An 18,814-nucleotide genomic window follows, 5' to 3' on the forward strand; every position below is an offset into this window, starting at 1 on the left:
AGAAGTGGTAGAGGATGTGTGGATCAGGTGTTTGCTTTGAAGAATGTATGTGAGAAATACTTAGAAAAGCAAGTGGATTTGTATGTAGCTTTTATGGATCTGGAGAAGGCATATGATAGAGTTGATAGAGATGCTCTGTGGAAGGTATTAAGAATATATGGTGTGGGAGGAAAGTTGTTAGAAGCAGTGAAAAGTTTTTATCGAGGATGTAAGGCATGTGTACGTGTAGGAAGAGAGGAAAGTGATTGGTTCTCAGTGAATGTAGGTTTGCGGCAGGGGTGTGTGATGTCTCCATGGTAGTTTAATTTGTTTATGGATGGTGTTGTTAGGGAGGTAAATGCAAGAGTTTTGGAAAGAGGGGCAAGTATTAAGTCTGTTGGGGATGAGAGAGCTTGGGAAGTGAGTCAGTTGTTGTTCGCTGATGATACAGCGCTGGTGGCTGATTCATGTGAGAAACTGCAGAAGCTGGTGACTGAGTTTGGTAAAGTGTGTGGAAGAAGAAAGTTAAGAGTAAATGTGAATAAGAGCAAGGTTATTAGGTTCAGTAGGGTTGAGGGTCAAGTCAATTGGGAGATGAGTTTGAATGGAGAAAAACTGGAGGAAGTGAAGTGTTTTAGATATCTGGGAGTGGATCTGGCAGCGGATGGAACCATGGAAGCGGAAGTGGATCATAGGGTGGGGGAGGGGGCGAAAATTCTGGGGGCCTTGAAGAATGTGTGGAAGTCGAGAACATTATCTCGGAAAGCAAAAATGGGTATGTTTGAAGGAATAGTGGTTCCAACAATGTTGTATGGTTGCGAGGCGTGGGCTATGGATAGAGTTGTGCGCAGGAGGATGGATGTGCTGGAAATGAGATGTTTGAGGACAATGTGTGGTGTGAGGTGGTTTGATCGAGTGAGTAACGTAAGGGTAAGAGAGATGTGTGGAAATAAAAAGAGCGTGGTTGAGAGAGCAGAAGAGGGTGTTTTGAAGTGGTTTGGGCACATGGAGAGAATGAGTGAGGAAAGATTGACCAAGAGGTTATATGTGTCGGAGGTGGAGGGAACGAGGAGAAGAGGGAGACCAAATTGGAGGTGGAAAGATGGAGTGAAAAAGATTTTGTGTGATCGGGGCCTGAACATGCAGGAGGGTGAAAGGAGGGCAAGGAATAGAGTGAATTGGAGCGATGTGGTATACCGGGGTTGACGTGCTGTCAGTGGATTGAATCAAGGCATGTGAAGCGTCTGGGGTAAACCATGGAAAGCTGTGTAGGTATGTATATTTGCGTGTGTGGACGTATGTATATACATGTATATGGGGGGGGGGGTTGGCCATTTCTTTAGTCTGTTTCCTTGCGCTACCTCGCAAACGCGGGAGACAGCGACAAAGTATAATAAGAAATAATAAAATATATATATATATATATATATATATATATATATATATATATATATATATATATATATATATATATATATATATATATATTTATATATTCATTTATTTACTTTCCTTTGTCGTTGTCTCCCGCATTTGCGAGGTAGCGCAAGGAAACAGACGAAAGAAATGGCCCAACCCACCCCCATACACATGTATATACATACACGTCCACACACGCAAATATACATACCTATACATCTCAATGTACACATATATATACACACACAGACACATACATATATACCCATGCACACAATTCACACTGTCTGCCTTTATTCATTCCCATCGCCACCTCGCCACACATGAAATACCATCCCCCTCACCCTCATATGTGCGAGGTAGCGCTATTCCAATTCACTCTATTCCTTGCACGCCTTTCACCCTCCTGCATGTACAGGCCCCGATCACTCCAAATCTTTTTCACTCCATCTTTCAACCTCCAATTTGGTTTACCACTTCTTCTCGTTCCCTCCACCTCTGACACATATATCCTCTTGGTCAATCTTTCCCCACTCATTCTGTCCATGTGTCCAAACTATTTCAAAACACCCTCTTCTGCTCTCTCAACCACACTCTTTTTATTTCCAAACATCTCTCTCACCCTTACATTACTTACTCGATCAAACACCTCACACCACATATTGTCCTCAAACATCTCATTTCCAGCACACCCACCCTCCTGCGCACAACTCTATCCATAGCCCACGCCTCCCAACCATACAACATTGTTGGAACCACTATTCCTTCAAACATACCCATTTTTGATTTCAGAGATAATGTTTTCGACTTCCAAACATTCTTCAAGGCTCCCAGAAATTTCGCCCTTTCCCCCACCCTATGATTCACTTCCGCTTCCATGGTTCCATTCGCTGCCAGATCAACTCCCAGATATCTAAAACACTTTACTTCCTCCAGTTTTTCTCCATTCAAACTTACCTCCCAATTGACTCGACCCTTAACCCTACTGTACCTAATAACCCTGCTCTTATTCACATTCACTCTCAACTTTCTTCTTTCATACACTTTACCAAACTCAGTCACCGGCTTCTGCAGTTTCTCACATGAATCAGCCACCAGCGCTGTATCATCAGCGAACAACAACTGACTCACTTCACAAGGGCTCTCATCCACAACAGACTGCATACTTGCCCCTCTTTCCAAAACTCTTGCATTCACCTCCCTAACAACCCCATCCATAAACAAATTAAACAACCATGGAGACATCACACACCCCTGCCGCAAACCTACATTCACTGAGAACCAATCACTTTCCTCTCTTCCTACACGTACACACGCCTTACATCCTCGATAAAATCTTTTCACTGCTTCTAACAACTTGCCTCCCACGCCATATATTCTTAAAACCTTCCACAGAGCATCTCTGTCAACTCTATCATATGCCTTCTCCAGATCCATAAATGCTACATACAAATCCATTTGTTTTTCTAAGTATTTCTCACATACATTCTTCAAAGCAAACACCTGATCCACACATCATCTACCACTTCTGAAACCACACTGCTCTTCCCCAATCTGATGCTCTGTACACGCCTTCACCCTCTCAATCAATACCCTCCCATATCATTTACCAGGAATACTCAACAAACTTATACCTATGTAATTTGAGCACTCACTCTTATCCCCTTTGCCTTTGCACAATGGCACTATGCACGCATTCCGCCAATCCTCAGGCACCTCACCATGAATCATACATACATTAAATAACCTTACCAACCAGTCAACAATACAGTCACCCCCTTTTTTAATAAATTCCACTGCAATACTATCCAAACCTGCTGTTTTGCCGGCTTTCATCTTCCGTAAAGCTTTTACTACCTCTTTTCTATTTACCAAATAATTTTCCCTAACTCTCTTACTTTGCACACCACCTCGACAAAAGCACACTATATCTGCCACTCTATCATCAAACACATTCAACAAACCTTCAAAATACTCATTCAATCTCCTTCTCACATCACCACTACTTGTTATCACCTCCCCATTTGCGCCTTTCACTGAAGTTCCCATTTGCTCCCTTGTCTTACGCACTTTATTTACCTACTTCCAAAAATCTTTTTATTCTCCCTAAAATTTGATGATACTCTCTCACCCCAACTCTCATTTGCCCTCTTTTTCACCTCTTGCACCTTTCTCTTGACCTTCTACCTCTTTCTTCTATACCTCTCACACTCATTTGCATTTTTTCCCTGCAAAAATCGTTCAAATGCCTATCTCTTTTCTTTCACTAATAATCTTACTTCTTCATCCCACCACTCACTACCCTTTCTAATCAACCCACCTCCCACGCTTTTCATGCCACAAGCATCTTTTGCGCAAGCCATCACTGCTTCCCTAAATACATCCCATTCCTCCCCCACCCCCCTTACTTCCATTGTTCTCACCTTTTTCCATTTTGTACTCAGTCTCTCCTGGTACTTCCTCACACAAGTCTCCTTCCCAAGCTCACTTACTCTCACCACTCTCTTCACCCCAACATTCTCTCTTCTTTTCTGAAAACCCCCACAAATCTTCACCTTCGCCTCCACAAGATAATGATCAGACATCCCTCCATTTGCACCTCTCAGCACATTAACATCCAAAAGTCTCTCTTTCGTGCGTCTATCAATTAACACGTAATCCAATAACGCTCTCTGGCCATCTCTCATACATACATACGTATACTTATGTATATCTCCCTTTTTAAACCAGATATTCACAATCACCAGTCCTTTTTTAGCACATAAATCTACAAAGCACTTCACGATTTCCATTTAGAACACTGAGCACCCCATGTATACCAATCATTCCCTCAACTGCCACATTACTCACCTTTGCATTCAAATCACCCATCACTATAACCCGGTCTTGTGTATCAAAACTACTAACACACTCATTCAGCTGCTCCCAAAACACTTGCCTCTCATGATCTTTCTTCTCATGCCCAGGTGCATATGCACCAATTATCACCCATCTCTCTCCATCAACTTTCAGTTTTACCCATATATATATATATATATATATATATATATATATATATATATATATATATATATATATATATATATATATATATATATATATATATATATATATATATATATATATATATATATATTTATATATATATATATATATATATATGTATATATATATATCATACAAACCTCCAACAGCCAGGATCGAACCTGGGACCCCTGTGCAAGAGGGTCCCAGTTTCTCTTGCACAGGAGTCCCAGGTTCGATCCTGGCTGTTGGAGGTTTGTATGTTCTATGGAGGTGCGCGTTCATATGCACTTTATTCGTATATATATATATATATATATATATATATATATATATATATATATATATATATATATATATATATATATATATATATATATATGTTGGAAAGGATCACAATTTTACGCGTGATCAAGATATTCCTATGAGTCTACAGGGAAAATGAAACACGAAAAGTTCGCAAGTGCACTTTCGTGTAATAATCACATCATCAGGGGAGACACAAGAGAGGTATATAACAGTCAGTTGATATACATCGAAGAGACGAAGCTAGGACGCCATTTAGTAAACATGTGATTGTCCAAAACATACAACGAGCGTTCATAAACTTAACATTTTACAAATCTTATCAACAATAAAGTTATCTATTTTGTACAGACCATCACTAATATTAAGAATATAATTCTTTCTGTATTTAATAATAGAAGATTCAATGATATTTCTCTTGGTAATAGAGTTAGAGTTAACAACCGAGATGGCGTTACCCCAGTCAATACAATGATCATAGTTTTTAACATGATTAAACAAGGCATTTGATTCTTGTCCCGCTCTTATACTATATTTATGTTGCTTAAGTCTAACAGAAAGATCCTTACAAGTCTGACCAACATGAAATTGTGGAAAATGTGATAAATAGGTGAGATTGGAAAGCAGACTTGTGTGAGGAAGTACCAAGAGAGACTGAGTACAGAATGGAGAAAGGTGAGAACTAAGGAGGTAAGTGGAGTCGGGGAGGAATGGGATGTATTTAGGGAAGCAGAGATGGCTTAAGCAAAGGATGCTTGTGGCATGAGAAGCGTTGGAGGTGGGTAGATTAGAAAGGGTAGTGAGTGGTGGGATGAAGAGGTAAGATTATTAGAGAAAGAGAAGAAAGAGGCATTTGGACGATTTTTGCTTGGAAATAATGCAAATGACTGGGATGTGTATAAAAGAAACAGGCAGGAGGTCAAGAGAAAGGTGCAAGAGGTGAAAAAGAGGGCAAATGAGAGTTGGGGTGAGAGGGTATCATTAGATTTTAGGGAGAATAAAAAGATTTTTTGGAAGGAGGTAAATAAAGCACGTAAGACAAGGGAACAAATGGGAACTTCAGTGAAGGGGGTTAATGGGAGGGTGATAACAAGTAGTGATGATGTGAGAAGGAGATGGAGGAGTATTTTGAAGGTTTGTTGAATGTGTTTGATGATAGAGTGGCAGATATAGGGTTTTTTGGTCGAGGTGGTCTGCGAAGTCAGAGGGTTAGGGAGAATGATTTGTTAAACAGAGAAGAGATAGTAAAAGCTTTGCGGAAGAGGAAAGCCGGCAAGGCAGCGGGTTGGGATGGTATTGCATTAGAATTTATCAAAAAGGGTGTGACTGTGTTGCTGATTGGTTGGTAAGGATATCTAATGTATGTATGACTCATGGTGAGGTGCCTCAGGATTGGAGGAATGCATGGATAGTGCCATTGGACAAAGGCAAAGGGGATAAAGGTGATTGTTCAAATTACAGAGGTATAAGTTTGTTGAGCTTTACTGGGATATTGTATGGGAGAATTTTTATTGAGAGGGTGAAAACATGTGCAGAGCATCAGATTGGGGAAGAGCAGTGTGGTTTCAGAAGTGGTAGAGGATGTGCGGATCAGGTGTCTGCTTTGAAGAATGTATGTGAAAAATAATTAGAAAAGCAAATGGATTTTTATGTTGCTTTTATGGATCTGGAGAAGGTATACGATAAAGTTGATAGAGATGCTCTGTGGAAGGTATTAAGATTATATGGTGTGGGAGGAAAGTTGCTAGAATCCGTCAAGAGTTTCTATCGAGAATGTAAGGCATGTTTACGGGTAGGAGGAGAAGAATGAGAGTCGTTCTCAGTGAATGTTGGTCTGCGGCAGGGGTGTGTGATGTCTCCATGGTTGTTTAATTTGTTTATGGATGTGGTTGTTACAGAGGTAGATGCAAGAGTTTTGGAGAGAAGGGCAAGTATGCAGTTTGTTGTGGATGAGAGAGCTTGGGAAGTGAGTCAGTTGTTGTTCGCTGATGATACAGCGCTGGTGTCTGATTCGGGTGAGAAACTGCAGAAGCTGGTGACTGAGTTTGGTAAATGTGTGAAAGACGAAAGCTGAGAGTAAACAAGGTTATGAGGTACAGTAGGGCTGAGGGACAAGTTCACTGGGAGGTAAGTTTGAATGGAGAAAAACTGGAGGAAGTGAAGTGTTTTAGATATCTGGGAATGGATTTGGCAGCGGATGGAATCATGGAAGCGGAAGTCATTCACAGGGTGGGGAAGGGGGCGAAAGTTCAGGAGCACTGAAGAATATGTGGAAGGCGAAAACATTACCTCGGAAAGCACAGGGGTCCCAAGTTCGATCCTGGCTGTTGGAGGTTTGTATGTTCATCGAAGGTGCTCGTTCATATGCACTTTGTTCGTATTCATATGCCTCCACGTTGCACAATTAGGTTCGGGAAAATGCTATATGCTGGTTGTGTGAGCCTGATTGGAAAAGACTGGTGTAGAACCCGTTTCTCACCAACGTGAGACGAAGGGTATTCGAGTACATAGTATTCGAATAGTCACTTCCCTATTACATAAGGATATACATATTACTAAAGTAGCTACGGCTAACACTGCTGTGATTTTAGAAAAAAGTTACTGTTTATCTGAAATGAATGATCTTTAAAATGATGACACAACATATTCTAAACTTAGTAAAAATCCCCTAAAAGCAAGTACTTCCCACATCAATAAAGAAATGAAGTTTTTGTTGAAAGGTAATGTTTCTCTTATCAAATGTTTGTCATCTTTGTCCCCTTCATTGCCATATATGTAGGGACTTATCAAAATACATAAACAGAATTTTCCAGCAAGACCTATAGTGAGTTCAGTAGGCTCCATCACGTATGAATTGTCAAAATGGTTTATTTCTTTATTAAGCCCTTTTGTGGGTAAGGTATCAAATTCTAATATAATGAACAATGTAGATTTAGTCAACAAGCTAAACAATATCAAAGTTAATTTTGATTTCAAACTAGTTAGCTTTGATGTTTCCTCATTTTTCACAAAAGTTCCAGTTCATGACCTTTTAGAATATCTATTTGATGTCATGGATGATATTCATTTACCTGTTTCAAAGCCTATTTTCATTGAACTGATAAAATTGTGTATAAAAGACTGTGTATTTCAATTCAATGGAGGTTATTATAATAAAAGAAATTGGTATGGAAATGGGTAACCCTCTTTCTCCTGTACTAAGTAATCTTTATATGGAATTTTTTGAAACAAAATTACTAAAGGATATCTTACCTTCTAATGCAATTTGGTTTAGGTATGTAGATGACGTTCTTTGTGTTTGGCCAACAAATGAAAATTAGCAAATAATTCTCCCCTTACTTAACAAATTAGTACCTTCCAACAAATTTACTGTAGAAAATGAAAATAATAGTATGTTACCATTTTAAAATTGCATGATCCATAGGCAAGGAAACAAGTTTAAGTTTAGCATATACAGAAAACCTGCCAATGCATGCTCATATATCCATTATTACTCATCTCAACATGACAGAGTTAAATTATCATCATTTCAATCTATGTTCCTTAGGGCATTAAGTATTTTCAGTCTAGAGTTTATTGATGATGAGTTTGAGAAGATATTGGATCTAAGTTAAAGTACCCTAGATCTTTCATTAATAAATCCCTTAAGTTAGCAAAGAAATGATATTACAAAGTTGAGCCCAAACCTCCCATTGAAACCAAGAGTCTCTCAGTTCTCCCTTTTGATAATAATCTTACTTTACTTCCCATGTTGCTTAAATCCTTTAATGTAAATGTTGCCTTCAGGAACATTGATACTATAAAGACTATCTTAATCAGGAATTCATCAGAAAATTCTCCTGGATGCATCTATAAAGTGCCATGTGGAAATTGTGATAAATTTTATGTTGGGCTGACTGGTAAGGATCTTTCTGTTAGAATTGAGCAACATAAATATAGTATAAGAACGGAACAAGAATCAAATGCCTTGTTTAATCACGTTAAAAACTATGATCATTGTATTGACTGGAGCGATGCCATCTCAGTTTTTACCTCTAATTCTATTACGACGAGAAATATCATTGAATCTTCTATTATCAAATACACAAAATATTATAATCTTAATATTAGTGATGGTCTATACAAATTAGATAACTTTATTGTTGATAAAATTTGTAACTTGTAATTGGAAAATCACATGTGTACCAAATGGCGTCCTAGCTTTGTCTCCGTGATGTATATCAACTGACTGTTATATTTCTCTCTTGTGATGTGAATATTACACGAAAGTGCTCTTGGGAACTTCTCCTGTTTCATTTTCCCCGTGGACTCATATGAATATCTTGATCTCGTGCAAAATTGTGATCCTTTCCAAAATATATATATATAACACATTCAACAAACTTCAAAATACTCACTCCATCTCCTTCTCACATCACTACTACCTGATATTACCTACCCATTTGCCCACTTCACCGATGTTCCCATTTGTTCTCTTGTCTTACGCTCTTTATTTACCTCCTTGCAAAACATCTTTTTATTCTCAATGAAATGTAATGATACTCTCTCACTCACTATGTACTCGAATACCGGAAATGAACGTTGTAGACCCCGTTGCTCACCAACGTGAGACGAAGGGTATTCGAGTACATAGTATTGGAATAGTTATTTCCTATTAGCCAGGCGTATAGCCTAGTAGTAGCATTCCCGCCTTTCACAAAAGGGTCCCGTGTACGATCCTGGGTGTTGGAGGTTTGTATGTTCTATGAAGATGTGCATTCTTATGCACTTCATCGTATTCAAATATCTCCGCGTTGTACGGTTAGGTTCGGTAAAATGCTGTATGCTGGCTATGTGCGCCTGTTGGAAAATGACCAGAGTAGACCTCGTTCCTCACCACCGTGAGACGAAGGGTGTTCGAGTACATTGGATTCGAGTAGTTATTTCCTATTAGCCAGCATTTCCTATTAGCTAGCATTCCCGCTTGTCAGCCAGGGGTCCCGGGTTCGATTCTGGCTGTTGGAGGTTTGTATGTTCTATGAAGGTGCGCGTTCCTATGCACTTTGTTCGTATTCATATATCTTCGCGTTATACAGTTAGGTTCGTTTAAATTTTATCTGCTGGCTATGTGCACCTGTTGGGAAATTACCGGTGTAAACCCCGTTGCTCACCAACGTGAGACGAAAGGTATTCGAGTATTTAGTATTCGAATAGTTTTTCCTATCAGCCAAGCCCATAGCCTAGCGGTACCATTCCCGCCTGTCACATATGGGTCCCGTGTTCGATCCTGGCTGTTGGAGGTTTGTATGTTCTATGAAGGTGCGCATTCCTATGCACTTTGTTCGTATTCATATACCTCTGCGTTGTAAAGTTAGGTTCCATAAAATACTATATACTGGCTATGTGCACCTGTTGGGGAATGACCGGTGTAGACCCCGTTGGTCACCAACGTGAGACGAAGGGTATTCGAGCACAAAGTATTCGAATAGTTATTTAATACTACCCAGGCCCATAACCTAGTGGTAGCATTCCCGCCTGTCACAGAGAGGTCCCGAGTTCAATCCTGGCAGTTGGAGGTTTATATGTTCTATGAAGGTGCGCGTTCCTATACCTCAGTGTTGTACAGTTAGGTTCGGTTAAATTCTATATCCTGGCTATGTGCGCCAGTTGGGAAAAGACCTGTGTAGACCCAGTTGCTCACCAACATGAGACGAAGGGTATTCGTGTACATAGTATTCGAATAGTTATGTCCTATTAGCCCAGCCCATAGTACAGCGGTTAGCATTCCCGCCTGTCCAACAGGGGTCCCGGGTTCGATACTGGCTGTTGGGTTTGTATGTTCTATAAAGGTACGCATTACTATGCATTTTGTAGGAAGAGTGGAAAGTAATTGGTTCTCAGTGAATGTAGGTTTGCGGCAGGGGTGTGTTATGTCTCCATGGTTCTTTAATTTGTTTATGGATGGGGTTGTTAGGGAGGTGAATGCAAGGGTTTTGGAAAGAGGGGCAAATATACAGTCTGTTGTGGATGAGAGAGCTTAGGAAGTGAGTCAGTTGTTGTTCGCTGATGATATAGCGCTGGTGGTTGATTCATGTGAGAAACTGCAAGAGTTGGTGACTGAGTTTGGTAAAGTGTGTGAAAGAAGAAAGTTGAGAGTAAATGTGAATAAGAGCAACGTTATTAGGTACAGTAGAGTTGAGGGTCGAGTCAAGTGGAAGGTAAGTTTGAATGGAGAAAAACTGTAAGAAGTGAGGTGTTTTAGATATCTAGGAGCGAATTTGGCAGCGGATGGAATCATGGAAGCGGACGTGAATCATATGGTGGGGGAGGGGGCGAAAACTCTTGGAGCCTTGAAGAATGTGTGGAAGTCGAGAACATTATCTCGGAAAGCAAAAATTTCGAGAACATTATCTCGGAAAGCAAAAATGGGTATGTTTGAAGGAATAGTGGTTCCAACAATGTTGTATGGTTGCGAGGCGTGGGCTATGGATAGAGTTGTGCGCAGGAGGATGGATGTGCTGGAAATAAGATGTTTGAGGACAATATGTGGTGTGAGGTGGTTTGATCGAGTAAGTAATGTAAGGGTAAGAGACATGTGTGGTAATAAAAAGAGTTTAGTTGAGAGAGCAGGGGAGGGTGATTTGAAATGGTTTGGTCACATGCAGAAAATGATTGAGGAAACATTGACGAAGAGGATATATATGTCGGAGGTGGAGGGAACGAGGAGCAGTGGGAGACCAAATTGAAGGTGGAAAGATGGAGTGAAAAAGATTTTGAGTGATCAGGGCTTGAACATGCAGGAGGGTGAAAGGCGTTCAAGGAATAGAGTTAATTGGAACGATGTGGTATACCGGGGTCGACGTGCTGTCAGTAGATTGAACCAGGGCATGTGAAGCGTCTGGGGTAAACCATGGAAAGTTCTGTGAGGCCTGGATGTGGAAAGGGAGCTGTGGTTTCGGTGCAATATTACATGACAGTTAGAGACTGAGTGTGAACAAATGGGGCCTTTGTTGTCTTCCTAGCGCTACCTCACGCACATTTGGGGGGAGGGGGTTGTTATTTCATGTGTGGCAGGGTGGCGATGGAAATGAATAAAGGCAGACAGTATGAATTATGTGCATGTGTATATATGTATATGTCTGTGTTTCTATATATATGCATACGTCGAGATGTATAAGTATGTATATTTGCGTGTGTGGACTTGTATGTATATACATGTGTACGTGGGTTGGTTGGGCCATTCTTTCGTCTGTTTCCTTGCCATAGCTCGCTAACGCTGGAGACAGCGAAAAAGCAAAATAAATATAAATATATATACATATATATATATATATATATATATATATATATATATATATATATATATATATATATATATATATATATATATATATATTATTTCTATTTTTTTTTATTATACTTTGTCGCTGTCTCCCGCGTTTGCGAGGTAGCGCAAGTACACAGACGAAAGAAATGGCCCAACCCACCCCATACACATGTGTATACATACGTCCACACACGCAAATATACATACCTACACAGCTTTCCATGGTTTACCCCAGACGCTTCACATGCCTTGATTCAATCCACTGATAGCACGTCAACCCCGGTATACCACATCGCTCCAATTCACTCTATTCCTTGCCCTCCTTTCACCCTCCTGCATGTTCAGGCCCCGATCACATAAAATCTTTTTCACTCCATCTTTCCACCTCCAATTTGGTCTCCCTCTTCTCCTTGTTCCCTCCACCTCCGACACATATATCCTCTTGGTCAATCTTTCCTCACTCATCCTCTCCATGTGCCCAAACCACTTCAAAACACCCTCTTCTGCTCTCTCAACCACGCTCTTTTTATTTCCACACATCTCTCTTACCCTTACGTTACTCACTCGATCAAACCACCTCACACCACACATTGTCCTCAAACATCTCATTTCCAGCACATCCATCCTCCTGCGCACAACTCTATCCATAGCCCACGCCTCGCAACCATACAACATTGCTGGAACCACTATTCCTTCAAACATACCCATTTTTGCTTTCCGAGATAATGTTCTCGACTTCCACACATTCTTCAAGGCCCCCAGAATTTTCGCCCCCTCCCCCACCCTATGTAGCATTTATGGATCTGGAGAAGGCATATGATAGAGTTGATAGAGATGCTCTGTGGAAGGTATTAAGAATATATGGTGTGGGAGGAAAGTTGTTAGAAGCAGTGAAAAGTTTTTATCGAGGATGTAAGGCATGTGTACCTGTAGGAAGAGAGGAAAGTGATTGGTTCTCATTGAATGTAGGTTTGCGGCAGGGGTGTGTGATGTCTCCATGGTTGTTTAATTTGTTTATGGATGGGGTTGTTACGGAGGTAAATGCAAGAGTTTTGGAAAGAGGGGCAAGTATGAAGTCTGTTGGGGATGAGAGAGCTTGGGAAGTGAGTCAGTTGTTGTTCGCTGATGATACAGCGCTGGTGGCTGATTCATGTGAGAAACTGCAGAAGCTGGTGACTGAGTTTGGTAAAGTGTGTGGAAGAAGAAAGTTAAGAGTAAATGTGAATAAGAGAAAGGCTGTTAGGTACAGTAGGGTTGAGGGTCAAGTCAATTGGGAGGTGAGTTTGAATGGAGAAAAACTGGAGGAAGTGAAGTGTTTTAGATATCTGGGAGTGGATCTGGCAGCGGATGGAACTATGGAAGCGGAAGTGGATATATATATATATATATATATATATATATATATATATATATATATATATATATATTTATATATATATATATATATATATATATACATATAGATATATATATATATATATATATATATATATATATATATATATATATATATATATATATATATATATATATATATATATATATATATATATATATATATATATATATATATATATATATATAAAAGCTTTGCGGAAGATGAAAGCCGGCAAAGCAGCAGGTTTGGATGGTATTGCAGTGGAATATATTAAAAAAGGGGGTGACTGTATTATTGACTGGTTGGTAAGTTTATTTAATGTATGTATGACTCATGGTGAGGTGCCTGAGGATTGGTGGAATGCGTGCATAGTGCCATTGTACAAAGGCAAAGGGGATAAGAGTGAGTGCTCAAATTTAAGAGGTATAAGTTTGTTGAGTATTCCTGGTAAATTATATGGGAGGGTATTGATTGAGTGGGTGAAGGCATGTACAGAGCATCAGATTGGGGAAGAGCAGTGTGGTTTCAGAAGTTTTAGAGGATGTGTGGATCAGGTGTTTGCTTTGAAGAATGTATGTGAGAAATACTTAGAAAAGCAAATGGATTTGTATGTAGCATTTATGGATGTGGAGAAGGAATATGATAGAGTTGATAGAGATGCTCTGTGGAAGGTATTAAGAATATATGGTGTGGGAGGCAAGTTGTTAGAAGCAGTGAAAAGTTTTTATCGAGGATGTAAGGCATGTGTACGTGTAGGAAGAGAGGAAAGTGATTGGTTCTCAGTGAATGTAGGTTTGCGGCAGAAGTGTGTGATGTCTCCATGGTTGTTTGATTTGTTTATGGATGGGGTTGTTAGGGAGGTGAATGCAAGAGTTTTGGAAAGAGGGGCAAGTATGAAGTCTGTTGTGGATGAGAGAGCTTGGGAAGGGAGTCAGTTGTTGTTCGGTGATGATCCAGCGCTGGTGGCTGATTCATGTGAGAAACTGCAGAAGCTGGTGACTGAGTTTGGTAAAGTGTATGAAAGAAGAAAGTTAAGAGTAAATGTGAATAAGAGCAAGGTTATTAGGTACAGTAGGGTTCAGGGTCAAGTCAATTGGGAGGTAAGTTTGAATGGAGAAAAACTGGAGGAAGTAAAGTGTTTTAGATATCTGGGAGTGGATCTGGCAGCGGATGGAACCATGGAAGCGGAAGTGGATCATAGGGTGGGGGAGGGGGCGAAAATCCTAGGAGCCTTGAAGAATATGTGGAAGTCGAGAACATTATCTCGGAAAGGAAAAATGGGTATGTTTGAAGGAATAGTGGTTCCAACAATGTTGTATGGTTGCGAGGCGTGGCGTAGGCTATGGATAGAGTTGTGCGCAGGAGGATGGATGTGCTGGAAATGAGATGTTTGAGGACAATGTGTGGTGTGAGGTGGTTTGATCGAGTAAGTAACGTAAGGGTAAGAGAGATGTGTGGAAATAAAAAGAGCGTGGTTGAGAGAGCAGAAGAGGGTGTTTTGAAATGGTTTGGGCACATGGAGAGAATGAGTGAGGAAAGATTGACCAAGAGGATATATGTGTCGGAGGTGGAGGGAACGAGGAGAAGTGGGAGACCAAATTGGAGGTGGAAAGATGGAGTGAAAAAGATTTTGTGTGATCGGGGCCTGAACATATACATTTCTTTCTTTCAAACTATTCGCCATTTCCCGCGTTAGCAAGGTAGCGTTAAGAACAAAGGACTGGGCCTCACCTGGCCCCCTTCTCTGTTCCTTCTTTTGGAAAATTAAAAAAAGAAAAAAATAGATATGTATATATATATATATATATATATATATATATATATATATATATATATATATATATATATATATATATATATATATATATATATATATATATATATATATATATATATATATATATATATATATTATCCCTCGGGATAGGGGAGAAAGAATACTTCCCACGCATTCCTCACGTGTCGTAGAAGCCGACTAAAGGGGACGAGAGGGGGGGGCCTAGAAACCCTCCCCTCTTTGTATTTTAACTTTCTAAAAGGGGAAACAGAAGAAGGAGTCACGCGGGGAGTGCTCATCCTCCTCGAAGGCTCAGATTGGGGTATCTAAATGTGTGTGGGTGTAACCAAGATGAGAAAAATGGAGAGATAGGTAGTATGTTTGAGGAAAGGAACCTGGATGTTTTGGCTCTGAGTGAAACAAAGCTCAAGGGTAAAGGGGAAGAGTGGTTTGAGAAAGTCTTGGGAGTAACGTCAGGGGTTATTGAGAGGACAAGAGCAAGTGAAGGAGGGTTAGGAGTATGTGATAGAGTGTAAGAAAGAAAACTCTAGATTGATATGGGCAAAACTAAAAGTTGATGAAGAGAGATGGGTGATTATTGGTGCATATGCACCTGGGCATAAGAAGAAAGATCATGAGAGACAAGTGTTTTGGGAGCAGCTAAAGGAGTGTGTTAGTAGTTTGGATGTACGAGACCGGGTTTTAGTTATGGATGATATGAATGCAAAGGTGAGTAATGTGGCAGTTGAGGGAATAATTGGTATACATGGGGTGTTCTGTGTTGTAAATGAAAATGGTGAATTTGTAGATTTATGTGCTGAAAAAGGACTGGTGATTGGTAATACCTAGTTTAAAAAGCGAGATATACATAGGTATACGTATGCAAGTAGGAGAGATGGCAAGAGAGCGTTATTGGATCACGTGTTAATTGATAAGCGCGCAGAAAAGAGACTTTTGGATGTTAATGTGCTGAGAGGATCAACTGGAAGGATGTGTAATCATTATCTTGTGGAGGCGAAGGTGATGAAGAAGGTGAGGAAGGTGAAACTTTGTATAGGTTTTCAGAAAAGAAGAGGGAATGTTGGGATGAAGAGAGCGGTGAGAGTAAGTGAGCTTAGGAAGGAGACTTGTGTGAGGAAGTACCAGGAGAGACTGAGTACAGAATGGAAAAGGTTGAGAACAAAGGACGTAAGGGGAGTGGGGGAGGAATGGGATGTACTTAGGGAAACAGTGATGGCCTGTGCAAAAGATGCTTATGGCATGAGAAGCGTGGGAGGTGGACAGATGAGAAAGGGTAGTGAGTGGTGGGATAAAGAAATAAGATTTATGAATGAAAGAGAAGAGAGAGGCATTCGGACGATTTTTACAGGGAAAAAATGAAAATTTCTTGGAGATATATAAAGGAAAGAGGTAGGAGGTCAAGAGAAGGGTGCAAGGGGTGAAAAAGAGAACAAATTAGAGTTGGGGAGGGAGAATATCATTAAATTTTAGGGAGAATAAAAAGATGTTTTGGAAGGAGGTAAATGAATTGCGTAAGACAAGGGAACAAATGGGAACATCAGTGCAAGAGGCTAATGGGAAGGTGATAATAAGTAGTGGTGATGTGAGAAGGAGATGGAGTGAGTATTTTGAAGGTTTGTTGAATGTATTTGATGATAGCGTGGCACATACAGGGTGTTTTGGTCGAGGTAGTGTGCAAAGTAAGAGGGTTAGGTAGAATGATTTGGTAAACATAGAAGAGGTAATAAAAGCTTTGCGGAAGATGAAAGCCGGCAAGGCAGCGGGTTTGCATAATATTACATTGGAATTCATTAAAAAAGGGTTGACTATATTGTTGACTGGAAGGTAAAGTTATTTGATGCATGTATGACTCATGGTGAGGTGCCTGAGGATTGGCGGAATACTTGTATAGTGCCAATGTACAAAGGCAAAGGGGATAAAAGAGAGCGCTCAAATTTGAAGAGGTATAAGTTTGTTGAGTATTCCTGGTAATTAAAACGGGAGGGTATTGGCTGAGAGGGTGAAGGCATGTACAGAGCATTAGATTGGGGAAAAGCAGTGTGGTTTCAGAAGTGGTAGAGGATGTGTGGATCAGGTGTTTCATTTGAAGAATGTATGTGGGAAATACTTAGAAAGGCAAATGGATTCGTATGTAGCATTTATGGATCTGGAGAAGGCATATGATAGAGTTGATAGCGATGCTCTCGGGAAGACATCAAGAATATATGGTGTGGGAGGCAGGTTGTTTGAAGCAGTGAAAAGTTTTTATCGAGGAATTAAGGCATGTGAAGAGAGGAAAGTATTAGTTCTCAGTGAATGTTGGTTTGCGGCAGGGGTGTTTGATGTCTCCATGGTTGTTTAATCTATTTATGGATGGGGTTGTTAGGGAAGTGGATGCAAGAATTTTGGAAGGAGGGGCAACAATGCAGGCTGTTGTGGATGATAGAGCTTGGGAAATGAATCAGTTTTTGTTCGCTGATGATACAACGCTGACGTCTAATTCGGGTGAGAAACTGCGGAAGCTAATGACTGAGATTGGTAAAGTGTGTGAAAGAAGAAAGCTGAGAGCAAATGTGTATAAGAGCAAGGTTATTACATACAGTAGGGTTGAAGGACAAGTCAACTGGGGGGTAAGTTTGAATGGAGAAAAACTGGAGGAAGTGAAGTGTTTTAGATACCTAGGATTGGATTTGGCAGCGAATGGAACCATGGAAGCGGAAGTGAACCATATGGTGGGGGAGGTGGGCGAATGTTCTGGGATCACTGAAGAATGTGTGGAAGTCGAGAACGATATATTGGAAAGCAAAAATAAGTATGTTAGAAGGAATATTGGTTCCAACAATGATATATGGTGGCGAGGCGTTGGCTATAGATAGAGCTGTGCGGATGAGGCTGGATGTGCTGGAAATGAGATGTTTAACGACAATATGCGATGTGAGATGGTATGATAGAGTAAGTAATGAAAGAGTAAGAGAGATGTGTGGTAATTAAAAGAAAGTGGTTAAGAGAGCACAAAAAAGTTTTTTGAAATGGTTTGGTCATATGGAGAGAATCAGTGAGGTAAGACTGATAAAGAGGATATATGTGTCAGAGGTGGAGGGAATGAGGAGAAGTAGGAGACCAAATTTGGGGTGAAAAGATGGAGCGAATAAGATTCTGAGTGATCGGGGCCTGAACAGGCAGGAGGGTGAAAGGCGTACAAGAAATACAGTGAATTGGAACGATGTGGTATACCGGGGTCGACATGCTTTCAAGGGATTGAACCAGGGTATGTGAAGCGTCTGGGGTAAACCATGGTAAGGATTATGGGGCCTGGATGTGGAAAAGGAGCTGTGGTTTCGGTTCATTATACATGGCAGCTAGACAATCAGTGTGAACGAATGTTGTCTTTTCCTAGCGCTACCTCGCCCACATGCGGGGGGGAGGGGGTTATTATTTCAAAAGTGGCGGGGTGGCGACTGAAATGAATAAGAGCAGACAGTATGAATTATATACATGTGTAAATATGTATATGTCTGTGAGGGTATATATATATATATATATATATATATATATATATATATATATATATATATATATATATATATATATATATATATATATATATATATATATATATATATAT

The 18,814-nt window shown here is 40.1% G+C and overlaps 1 protein-coding gene across 1 annotated transcript in view; it reads left to right on the top strand.

The window, feature by feature from the left end:
- The window catches only part of LOC139746244 (uncharacterized), a 1,225,703-nt gene that overhangs the window by 1,010,109 nt on the left and 196,780 nt on the right, over positions 1 to 18,814 (top strand). The gene's annotated exons all lie outside the window — the stretch shown is intronic.

This window comes from Panulirus ornatus, chromosome 64 (genome assembly GCF_036320965.1).
Source record: "Panulirus ornatus isolate Po-2019 chromosome 64, ASM3632096v1, whole genome shotgun sequence".
Taxonomy (NCBI): Eukaryota; Metazoa; Arthropoda; class Malacostraca; order Decapoda; family Palinuridae; genus Panulirus; species Panulirus ornatus.